Source organism: Drosophila innubila, chromosome X, assembly GCF_004354385.1.
Source record: "Drosophila innubila isolate TH190305 chromosome X, UK_Dinn_1.0, whole genome shotgun sequence".
NCBI lineage: Eukaryota > Metazoa > Arthropoda > Insecta > Diptera > Drosophilidae > Drosophila > Drosophila innubila.
In genome coordinates this window covers 31,994,371-32,006,764 of record NC_047626.1, presented here as the reverse complement: position 1 = coordinate 32,006,764, position 12,394 = coordinate 31,994,371, and the positions used below count along the sequence as shown (strand labels likewise).

General features: G+C 35.2%; 1 protein-coding gene across 4 annotated transcripts in view; it reads right to left on the bottom strand.

Moving 5' to 3' along the window:
- The window catches only part of LOC117784764, a 38,215-nt gene extending 26,341 nt beyond the window's left edge, over positions 1 to 11,874 (bottom strand). For all 4 annotated transcript variants that reach the window (XM_034622580.1, XM_034622587.1, XM_034622595.1 and 1 more), the window contains exon 1: positions 11,702 to 11,874. The gene's annotated coding sequence lies outside the window, so the exon portion shown is untranslated. The remainder of the gene's footprint in view (positions 1 to 11,701) is intronic.
- Positions 11,875 to 12,394: the final 520 nt, after the last annotated feature.

The following is a 12,394-nucleotide window of genomic DNA, read 5'->3' as shown; positions in this document are numbered from 1 at the left end:
TATAAAGTATATATATTCTTGATCAGCATTAACAGCCGAGTCGATATAGCCATGTCCATTTGTCCGTCTGTGTGAGCGCCTAGATCTCAGAGACTATAAGAGATAGGGATACCAAACTTTCACCCACAGACACCAAAGGCGTTGGAGCAGGTCAAGTTTGTTTTGAATTTTTGACACGCCTCCTTCCGACCCCGCAAACCGCGATAAACCGTCCGTCCGACTGTATAAACACAAGGATCTCAGAGACTATAAGAGGAAGTGTAACCAAATTTGGCACACAAATTTCTATATACCCCACGCAGATCAAGTTTGCTTCAAATTCAAGCCACGCCCCTTTCGCTCACTAAATTGCATCAAGATCGGACAAGTAGAACAGCAGTATTTGCGAATTTATGTTTTCAAAGTTACACAAGTAATTTCTTTAAAGCTCTTTTATATATATATTGAAATAATTAACGGGTAGCCTACTGTCGGGATCTCGACTATAGCCTTTCCCACTTGCTTCATTTTGAGAAGTCCACTAAAAATTGCACATTTTATTTCCATTTTAACTAGTTGTAGGATTTGGGTGATCAATGTATCAATCGACGCGTATTAGAATATTTAAAATTTTACCAAACGGTCCTATAATCTGCAATCATTTAAATTTTTTCAATCCCACTTACACCCCCTTATCTCATGAACCAGGTGAGTTAGCAGTTTCAGTATGCCATTTTGATAGTTAGCACCTAACATTTTGATCGGTATATAATTCGATCTGATCGGACAGTCGTAGCAAATTTTTTATATTAGCTGTAAATATTGCTAGTCGCCTTTCGCACCCTTCGTGCTGCTTTTGTCACTAGCGCCAACTGCCGTCCGCAGTGACTAAACAGTTACTATTATCGGTTACTTCGTTTAGGCTTGTTAGTTCGGAGCAAGACGAAGTTATTTAAATAATGGAAAACTATAAGAAGTTTTCTCCAATTAATAAAGATACAAACTAAATGATACAGAACTTAATTTACAAAATTGCTTACCAAATCTTTTGTTAACTCTTCTGCTTCATGAGATACGGGGGTGTCAGTGGGAGGGGCAAAATTTAAATGATTGTAGCGTTTTATAAATTTATAATTTGTACCAAAACTAAGCGTCGAATGGTACCTCCATAACTTGTTGGGTTCTAAAAATAAGAACAAAGAATTTTCAACACATTGTGAGTGCACACTTAGGTTCTTATGTTTAAATAAAGGAAATCCCAAATTATAGCCGTTCATTTTGACTCATCTGAACTTTATAGATGCAATATACAAGTGACTTTTGAATTTTTTTTATTTCCTTTTTTTTTACATAAATCTTAAACATTTTCTCGTCCTAGCATCTTACAACTTTCTTAATGATGCTTCATTGGAATAAGGTCTGTTAATTGAGCCGATCACTCCATAACATAAACATTATGAGAAGGTGATTTTATTTTTTTTGCACGTACATATGTAAATTTTGGGGCTCCAAAGCTCCGCACCAACTTATACAAATGGCCAAATATATATACTATTGGCTGAATACCTGTATACTGCCATTGTCTTCCGACCAGCCTCAACAACAACAATATTAACAACAGCAATAACAATAACAACAATAATATCTGCATTACGCTGCATTTGTATGCAGTCCGCTACCGACGGCTGTCGCAATTGATAAGCTGAAAACGGCAAAAGCAACAGCTACAAGACAAGTTATTAATAATGATTTCGATAAATTTTAGCATCTGTTGCGACTTCCTATCCCATGCCCAGTCATCCCAGCGTGCACAATCATTATCATTATCGTCGAACTTCATCAACAAGTGAATGAAAATATCTTCCAAAAGCCCCAGTGATTGTGACTACGTGTATGTGGCGGTTTTGCTCTTTGTGCTGCTGGCAGTGACATTGTCTTAAAATAAGGCATCTGTGAAACGTAACGATACAAATAGATATACAGATACACTCCGGTAAGCACGAAATCTTATGAAATAGGTACAACACACTAGAGATGGGCACGGGCCTTCTTTTTGAGGCCCGGCCCGGTAATTTTTTCAAAAAGGGCAGGCCCGGCCTGAGCCCGGCCCGAAATTATTATACATAATACAAACAAGTTAAATTATTTTTTTTTTCATACTCTCAATTTTTTTTCCAAAATCAAACAACATTTAAAATTAACTTGTTGTTATATAAAAACCTGATAATTTATTAACGCATTTGATAGGTAAAAAAAGTAAGCATAATAAAAATATCGATGCAAATCGATAAAAGAAATGGGGAAATGATTTTAACAGCGAATTATTACAAAAAAAATTCTATCAATCCATATGAAAAAAAAACTGTGAAATCGTGACTTTTCGGGCCTTCCGGGCTTCGGGCTTTTTGCTGCTGCCCGGGCCCGAACGAAAAAAGACCCGTTTTCGATTTTCAGGCCCGAAGCCCGTGGATTTTTTTGAAGAGGCCCGCGGGACACGAAGCCCGAAAAGGCCCGTGCCCATTTCTACAACACACAGTAACAAAGACACGCACAACAGCAGACTCTACATATAGAAAGCTGTCTTCCAAAATGCAAAATGTTACATATGTATTCCTATAAAAGACATTATTTAATGATTTAGTAAGCACCTCCGAGTAATACAATATGTATTCTTTTGTACGAAGTCTGTTCATAAAATCAATGGTGACTTCTTAACCTTCTTAGGCTACGTAAATTGAAAATATGGTATTTACTATAAAAACAAATTGATCAACTAAAATGACTGATGGTCAATATAAGTTGAGCTGATTTGCGCTATCAGAACAAAAAACAAGAGGCTATAGTCGAGATCCCGACCAAAGGATACCCGTTACTAATTTCAATATATAAAAGTACTTTAAGTAAATTACTAGCTAATAAAAACTACTGCATACTTTCGGTTATCTATTACTCCCGTTCTACTTGTCCGATTTAGCTGCGGTAAAGTGAGATTATAGATTATATTAATAGATAACGTTAGTTACCATAAAAAACTGTTATATCTTAAAAACTGTGGGTTAGGTTGATTTTCGATTTGTGGGGAGAAAAGAGGCGTGGCATAAATTTGAAACAAACTTGATCTGCGTGGGGTCTATAGAAATCTGTGTACCAAATTTGGTTGCTCCATCTCTTTTAGTCTATGAGATCCTTTTGTTTATACAGACGAACAGACGATTTTTCGCCCTTTGCATCAACTATTTAAAACAAACTTGACCCGCTCCAACGTATTTGGAGTCTGTAGGTTAAAGGTTTGGTTTCTCTATCTCTTATAGTCCCTGAGATCTAGGCGTTCACACAGGCGGACGAACGGACAGACACACATGGCTATATCGACTCGGCTATTTATGCTGATCAAGAATATACATACTTTATAGGGTCTGCCACCCCTCCTTCTGCCTGTTACGCACATTTTTTTTACAACAAACTTAATAGACCCCTGTACTTTTTTTAAGTACGGGGTCTAAAAACACAAATAACTTCTATGAAAAAAGTGGAAGCTCGATATTGTTTTAAGACCAATGGTTTCTTGGGCAATTCTTCCTAGGATTCATCGTAGATTACGATTTTCAATACCGCTTTGTCACGAAAAAATTGACCCACTCTAATATACATACAGAATCGTTTGGGTGAACGACTCGATCGCCAGACCTTAATCCAATGGGTCACACATGAGATGTTAAAATCACACCAAAAAAACCTCCACACGAGGTAAAAGTCTAGTGAGGAAAGCATATTCCAGCCCCAAAATTTCTGATATCCAATTTTGTGCCGAACAAAATAAAGTTAAATATAAAAATTTTAAATAAAAATATAAATTAATAAAAAAAAAATCGAAAATTGGTATTCGTCACTGCGCAAAAAGTAATTTATATGTTTGCGGTAGCTCACCCTTTTTGTGCACAGGTAAATCGCTAAAATGTAAGCTAAATAACCTGAGTACTTTAGAAAAAAAGATTTAAGCCACGTCTGAAAGCCCTCAATCGTACCTTGCCAACGATATATAGAATCTAACTGTGACTTCTATAGTTTGGAAACTGTTGTTCAATTTTAGCGGGAATGCATTTTTCCGCTAAACTAGCGGCTTTTCAAAAAGTCGTAGAGCAAACATTTCTAAATTTTCGAAAAGGAATAAATCCTCATAATTACATTTAATTTTTGTTATCGCTTTGATGCAAACATAGAAAACAACGGACTTTTCATTTCATTTTGAAAAATCCACTAAAAATTTATAATTTAATTATGTTTTGAACTAGTTGTCGGATTTAGGTGATAGAGGTATCGATAGACGCGTATTTTTAACTAGAATTAAAAAAAAATAAAAAAATATTGCTAGTCGCCTTTCGCACCCTTCGTGCTCCTTTTGTTACTAGCGCGAGCTGCCGTCCGCAGCGATAGAAGTGCAAGATCCTATTTCCGCAAAATGCTTGAGAATTTGTTTCAACATTGTTCTAAAATTCCTTACTAACCAAAAAAAACCCGTCTCCTCAAAAATTTATTTTTTAATGCTAACGATCATTTCGAAAAAAGGGGTTGATATTATACTGTCGGCTTCAATATACAAATTTACAAAATATCTTAAGGTCCAAAAAAAAATAATTTAAAAAGTACCTATTGTGCATAAGATGTTAAAATAGTTTGAGTTTTTGATTGGCGTTCTATGAAAATGAGAATATTCAGAATATTCGCAACTGACAACAGTCGTTCTATGAAAATGAGAATATTCAGAATATTCGCAACTGACAACAGTCGTTGGATATTTAGTTTGCTTCAACGGGCACCTGCGCCTTACGGAGCAACGTTTCTCGTTTGGCAAGGTATGTTTCAAATTGCGTAGCTTGTAACTGGCAGCTGCAGTTCAACAACAATAACAAGGACGTAGACAGCTTTGTGTGAAGGGGGAGCCAAAATATTTATGCTTTTAAAACGCAGTTATTTTTTGTACTAAATATACAAAATATTAATAATTTTTTTTTTTTAATTTCATATGTTAAATTTGGTTATCGGTTGCAAAAAATCTTTGGTGTTTTATCAAATTTTAATTTTGAAATTCGATCATACATTTAGATTTCGGATATACCTTGATCAAAAAGCTCCCGGAATCACCACCGTGTGGCGTTCTTAGTCAACCTTTTTTAGTATTCATTTTTTTTTTAGATTCTGTCATTGACATTCTATAAAATTTTCAGTGTGATAGTTTTACATTTCTAACAGTTACGCCGTATTGAGAACATCTGCTTTTGTGCCTGTCTAGATTTTGTATCTTACATCATAATAACACACCGTCACAAATGATCATGAAAAAATCGAAAATGGCTCTGATGGCCACACCGCAAATAGTAGTAATATAGTAAACAAGGGCGTAGGCACGGGGAGACAAGTGCCCCTACCTACACTCTGGCTAACAACATTTTAACTTCCAAAATCCATTCAGATTGGTATCACATCACATAAAATAACAAAATAAAATTGACACTCTGGATCTTTCATTGATTGAAAGTTGTCAAGTATGAATTCCAACAGTGGTACTGTTCACGAAATTATATAAAGTGTCGAGCTGTAATTTTTCACACCGATTTGCGGGTACACAAAGATGAGTTATCTTCATTGTTGGTATACTTGGTACAAAAAAATTAATTTAAAATATATTTAATGCCCTTTTGCTAAATTTAAAAAACAACGTAATTTAATTTTATAATTTTTACATTTAACAGCAATCATTGTTCATTTCTAGGGCCTCGACAAAGCCAGTTTTGTGCTTTTAGGTTGTAAAAAATTTGTAAAACTGTCTTGGATAATAGAGTCGGTCAATTTTTATGGAGTAACAAAAAATTAATTTTATTTCATAAGCTCTATTTTGATTTTAGACTGATGTTTTATTGGGCAAATCTTCTTAGAATTCGTTGTTTTGTCGCAATAAAAAAAATGACCCACTCTACTGTAAGTTCTATTTTTTAAGGATCTTGTATGCTGAGTGCGCAAGAAAGGCTAGTTTTTGAAATTATTTTAACTTACATAAAGTTTAAAATGACTACAAAGACTAATTTAACTACGAAGCTATATTGCTCATAGGAATGTGTGTTCTAAAAATCTCTTAAAGTAACCCAAAAGGTGGTGTTTCTCAAAGTATACAAGCAATGCTTTCAAATAACAAAAATATTTTGGAGAGGTTAAGGTATTAAGGTATTTTTAAAAATTGAATTAGATGTATTTTGAATTAATTTATTAATTATATAAAACGTACCTAATATAACACATATTACTCGTAAATTTTTAAGCAGTTTGTTTAAAAATCTCTAGAGGTTTTAGGCAGGGTTTTTGGTGATATTATAAAAAAAAATTTTTTGGTTGATAGTAAAGGTTTCAAGGATTGGATCAAGCCCTGTCATAGTGCGTTGCAGTCGATGGGAAGTAATTTAAAAGGAAAAATATCAATTTTTATGTATAATCTTGTATTTTTAATTTCCTGAATAAATTCCGGGAACTTTTTGATCAAGGTAGTTACCCCCAAAACTGCATTTAAGAGTTATGTTTGATATGAAAATGGACATACCGTCAAAAAAAGTCTTGGCTTAATATCATGTCACCTTCACTGTAAAAGTTTCTGATTTAATTTAAATATAAAGAAGACTTGTTTGTAATCGATAAATTAATGACATGTTTCGAAAATTATTATTTGCTTTGATGATTGTTTCAGAACATCGATGAATTTATGTATTTTGTGTGAAAACAGAATTTGGTCACTCAGAGTCATGAAAAAGCTGATCGTAGACAAAACACGAAATTGAAACTCGCTCTTACGCGCCTTATTATTTTTGCAAACCGTTTAAACTTTATAATATACTGCATATTATTATTCATTAAATACTCAAATTAAATTCGTACAGTGTTTTATTGCAAAGCCGAACTCTACATTTTTCAATTTCTGGGTTATCAATTACAAGTAAACTATAAACTAAAGGATATTAGTGTTGTGTGAGTGTATTAAACTCCAACTTAAACTGACTATTTGAGAACCATATGAACACATACAATTTGAGAAGTATACCACGCAAAATGGATTCAGGTAATGAAAGTGATTCCCAAAATAATACAATCAAAAAAAAACAGCGAAGGGCCTTCTATATGTTAAAAAAGACTGCCTGCAAAAAAGTAGACTCTGTGAGTGATTATATCGCCGCCATTATAATATGTCTGAAAGAATTGACAGCAGTTGTGAAACAAAACCAAAAAAATCGAAATTAGTAAACGATTGCTGCAAGCTCACAGTCCAGTAATATGATTAAATCAAATCCAGACGATACAGCTGGTGAAAATAATAGTTACATCAATAATAATTTACCATCTATTTCCAGTACAACAAACCTCACAGTAAAAATGAGCAATGACCACTATTTATAGCAAACTTCAACGATACGACATAAGAATTTAACTACACAAACCGCCAAATTCTCATTCGCTTTTAAAAATGCCTTAGTGAAGAGGCTAAGGAGGCTGTGACAGCTATGCTCATATACCCAGAAGACGTGCCAAAGGTCATCGAAGAGTTACAGTTTCGTGTCGGCCTCCCAAATTTGTTTGTACGCTCACAAATAGATAAAGTAAAAGAATTTCCGAAGATTTCGTTAAATAGACTGGATCAGATAATAAGCTTGTTTACAAAGGTGCGTTGTGTTGTTACCTTGTTGTCGTCCGCCAACTGTACCAATCATCTGGAGAACCCAACATTGTTGGACGAATTAGTGAGCAAGTTGCCAACTGACGCTCAAATAACTTGGATACGCCATGCAGATACATTGGGAACAACCGTTTCAATCATCGAATTTTCGACGTGGCTAAGTAACTACGCCATAGTTATTAGCCGTTTGCCCATGACCGAAAACACAAACAGACAGAAGATAGTCAAACCACTTCTACATACCAACTACATTGGGTTTAACCGGACAACGCCAAGCTTTTAATTTACAGTGGTATGACCAAAAGATTGTAACAGAGATGTCTAGAAAAATAAGTTTTGATATTGCTGACAGTGCAAATAAAATCAAAATTTATTTAGACTTAGACTTAAACCTGCCAATACAGTCATCCACCAAGAATCAGTATAAGCATTTGCGAAATTTGCCAATAGTGGAGCCCATAGATATTTACACTAAGCTAGGTCCTGTTGCCATGGATATTAAAACCGACAGCCTACACGACATAGTCAAGAAATATTTTTCAACTGAGCATTTTGAAACAAATAATCTGTCAATCTTAGAATCGGACGAAGACATACGTGCAAGAAAAATCTTATATGACACAACCAAACGGATCGGAAATTAATACCAAATAGGATTACTGTGGAAGGAAAACGTAAAGCTTTCCATATAGCATGGCTAAAAATTGTCTATTTGGTATAGAGAGAAGAATGCGACAAGACAAACAATACGCTGAGAGATATACTTTGGAAATTAACAAGTATCTGGAAAAGGGCTATGCCAGAAAGCTTACACCGGGCGAAATAAACGACCACTCCAAGAAAATATGGTACTTGCCACATTTCTCAATCCAAACTGTTTATAAGATAGAAAAGTTACGTATTGTATTCGACGCCGCTGCCCAAAAATCACACATTTTCGTTCTTGACCATGCAACATTACCACAGCAAGTATCACCATTAGAATAAAGCCGTTATTATCAATTAATGTCACCAAAAATATTGGATTCCGTATGCAAAGGGTTCGCGGAATTTTGTTAATCGTCGTGAAGTACCGACCGTAATGCGAAGTGACAACGGGACAAACTTGAACTAGCCACAATGATCGTTTATTCAGCATTGATACCATCGAAGATGAAGCTTCCCGCCAAGGCATTGAGTGGATATTTAATTCTCCGTCGAATCCCAGTGCTGGTGGATGTTGGGAACGCCTAATCCTAATTATAAAATTATTGCTTGGCAAAATACTAAAAGACGTTGCACCACGTGGAGATACTTTGTGAACAGCTTTAATCGAGGACGAAAACATTTTAAATTCACGCCCGCTTACAGAAATACCTGTTGATCATGAGGACGACGAACCAATGACACCCAACCATTTCTTATTGGGATGCGCAAATTCAACTCAAACACCTGGAGCAGTGGAAAATATAATTTGTTTGCGAAAGCAGTGGCGTATAGATTTGGATCAGGGGTGCTGCCTTATGGATGTGCCCGCACCAGTACAAATAAAATAAATCGCACGCACACATTTAACTTAAATTTTTGTTTCAATGTGTACACTGGAAAGAAATACGAACAACTTTCTTCAATTGAAAAAATTAAATTACAAATGAAAAAGTGCGAATAGAATAGATGCGTAAGACGATTCACAACAAAGTATATTTTTTCGTTTTCAGTGTATACGAAACAATAAGGCAACAACAAATTACATTCGCTCATGCAACAACAATGTCTATGAAATTGTTGTTGCTGAGCTCGGCGAAATGTCAGAAAATGAAAAGAAAGACAGCGAATGAGAAAAATTGTTTTTGTTATGAAAGGATCGAAAGGGACGGAAAACAAAAAGTCAAAAATTGTTTGTGTAATTTGTCAATGTGCACTATGAGCATACTAAAGTGTAAGTTCACACACTTTCATATGCTTTGTGCACAACAAAAACTAATGTGCGTCGTGTGTATAGGCACTGAGCACCCCTGATTTAGATTGTAAAGATTTCTGCTTTAATTGAAATACAACGAATACTTGTTTGTAATCGATAAATTAATGAAATGTTTCGATAATTATAGTTTGCTTTGATGATTGTTTTAGAATATCGATAAATTTATAAAATTTGGATGAAAACAGAATTTGTTCACTCAGTGTCATGAAAAAGCTGATTGTAGACACAACTTTAAACTTCATAATTTACTACATATTATTATTCATTAAATACTCAAAATAAATTCGTACAGTGTTTTATTGCAAACCCGAACTCTACATTCACTATCTCTGCTATCAAAGCTGTTTATGTCAAGCACTATTAATGCTTCTCCCGTGATTTTAAAACAACGTACGCAGACGATTTAGATCAAGATGAACTATGTTATGGGAGAAATTTGGATTGTTAAAGAAAATAGAACAATTAACGAAACGGAACACTTCCAACGCCTTGTAGCTTCTGAAGCTAATTCATAATTCTGGCTACGAGAATATGTTACCTCAGAAATGTATCTCCTTAAGACTTTAGCAAGTTGTGTCTCTATCCGTGGCTTCTGAAAAAAGGGTTTTCAGTAAATTAGCTCTAATAAAAAATATATTAAGGTCTAGGATAAGCGAAGACAGGCAAATTATTTAATGACTATCGCCATAGATCACGAGAAAGCCAGATCAGTGCCATGAAAGTCAGAGGCCCCTTGAAATACCGGTATGATTTCGGATCACAAAATAAAAAATATGTGGTGGATATGTTATAAAAAGTTTAATATATGAACAGAAATATTTGATTTCAAAAAATCAAAATAAGTTTGGAAAATGATAATTACTACTTAAGAAAATGATTGAATTTAATGCTTGATTGAACTGAAAAAAATAGTTGTACATGAATCGGTTACTAACCGAATAAGATCGGTTTTTCAGTTTCGGAATAGTCAAAGAGTGTTGTCTCGGTTCGGATTCGGTTGTAAATTTCAATCGGTTAATACCGGTTAAAGTTTATGGTTTCGATTACGGTTTTAATCCCTGATTTTAAGTACAACTCTCGTCGGATAAGGCAAGCTATGAGTGGTAAAAGCGGGCAGTGGGGTGGGGGGAGCAATGGCCCCGACCTACCCCTTGCCTACGCCCTTGACAAGGGGTGGCACCTTAAACAACAGCAGCATTGGAATTCGTGCTTTGGTCGGCGCTTCGGATACGATTGACTAAGTAGGCCCGCGCATTAACGGTGTTTTATTTTTTATTCAACGGTTTGTGTTGTTTTTGATGCACTGAATGCAATAATTTTTCAGCAATTACGAGCATATATGTGAAATTACCTGCAATTGCACACAACGTCGTGCATAATTGGCAACTTTGCTTGTTGCTTATTAGTTGTTGCTGTTTGTTCTAGTTGGCGTTCTTGTTTGAGCCAGAGAGAGACGGAGTTGGGGATAAGTATCAAATGAGCAAATGTACACATTCTGATGTATTTACATATGTAAGTACACTGGCTCATAGCTTATTTGGCCCATCACATTTTTAATTGTTTTTTGTTTATATTGCTTAATTTAGATATATATAAATAAAAACTTAAAATGTCAGAGTAGTGTGTTAACTAAGCTGGGAACCACTGTATATAGTTTTGTAAATATTTAAGTCGACGGGTGAAACAGGAACAAGGGACAGAGACAGGACTCCCTGATTATTTGGTAGTAGACTTTTGAACGCGCGTGCATTATTGATTTTTAGCACAGGTTCACAGCCCACACAAACAAACAAGCACGCATACGTAGAAACACACCCTGCGATGACATTTGTATCTGTATCCCTTAGAAACCAAGTCCAAACACAGGAGAAGGTGCTAATTAAGTTAAATACTGACGCGACGGCAACTCAGTTCAAAAGGCGGTTAGCATTTATTCATCTACATACAATTGCACATCGGGGTTTTGGCCAAGCGGAGCTTTTTGGCTTTATGCATACGCGTGTGTGCGCTTATTGGAATAAGATTATTGAGCGCATTAGTTAACTCACTTGTTTTTTATTGCGTTTGTTTGCATATTGGTGATCAACAAACAATTTATAAATATACACGCGCGTCAAGTTGCTTTAACAGCAGCACAAAAAATAATCACACACACTTCAAACGCTCGCAACAGTCGCGGTCTTCATTCATACACGTCCGACTCGCTTGATGTCGTTTTTTCTTCTGTAACTGACTGTGGGACCATCGTTATCGGCACATCAAACATGCAATATGGGATGACTATCGATATACTGTTTGATAACAGTATCGATTATTTATATTTGTATCATCATTAAGCAAACAACCTATAAAGTTATCATTTTATAAGGCCTGGTTACACTTGGAGCAAAACGACCGCGGAATCAAAAACTCCATACAAAACAAACGGTAAAAAAATTTTTACGATTTGCAGTTTGGTATTTGGTTTACACTTTTCGCTACGTAAAGCTACGTATCGGCGTAACGTTGTGTTAACTATAACATGGAACTGTTAAAGCCACTCTTCGAAATTACGTGTTGGAAATAGGTTTCAAACCAATTTTCGTCAGTCAACAATGAAAAAAATAAGCGCGCCAATTAAGAGCACAACAAGAAAGCGTTGCTTTGATGATTTTGGATTAGGTGCAGCTTAAAAAATGAAGAACGCAGATATGAATAAATATTTAAAAAAAAATAAAAAAAAACTTTCTTCAATGATAATA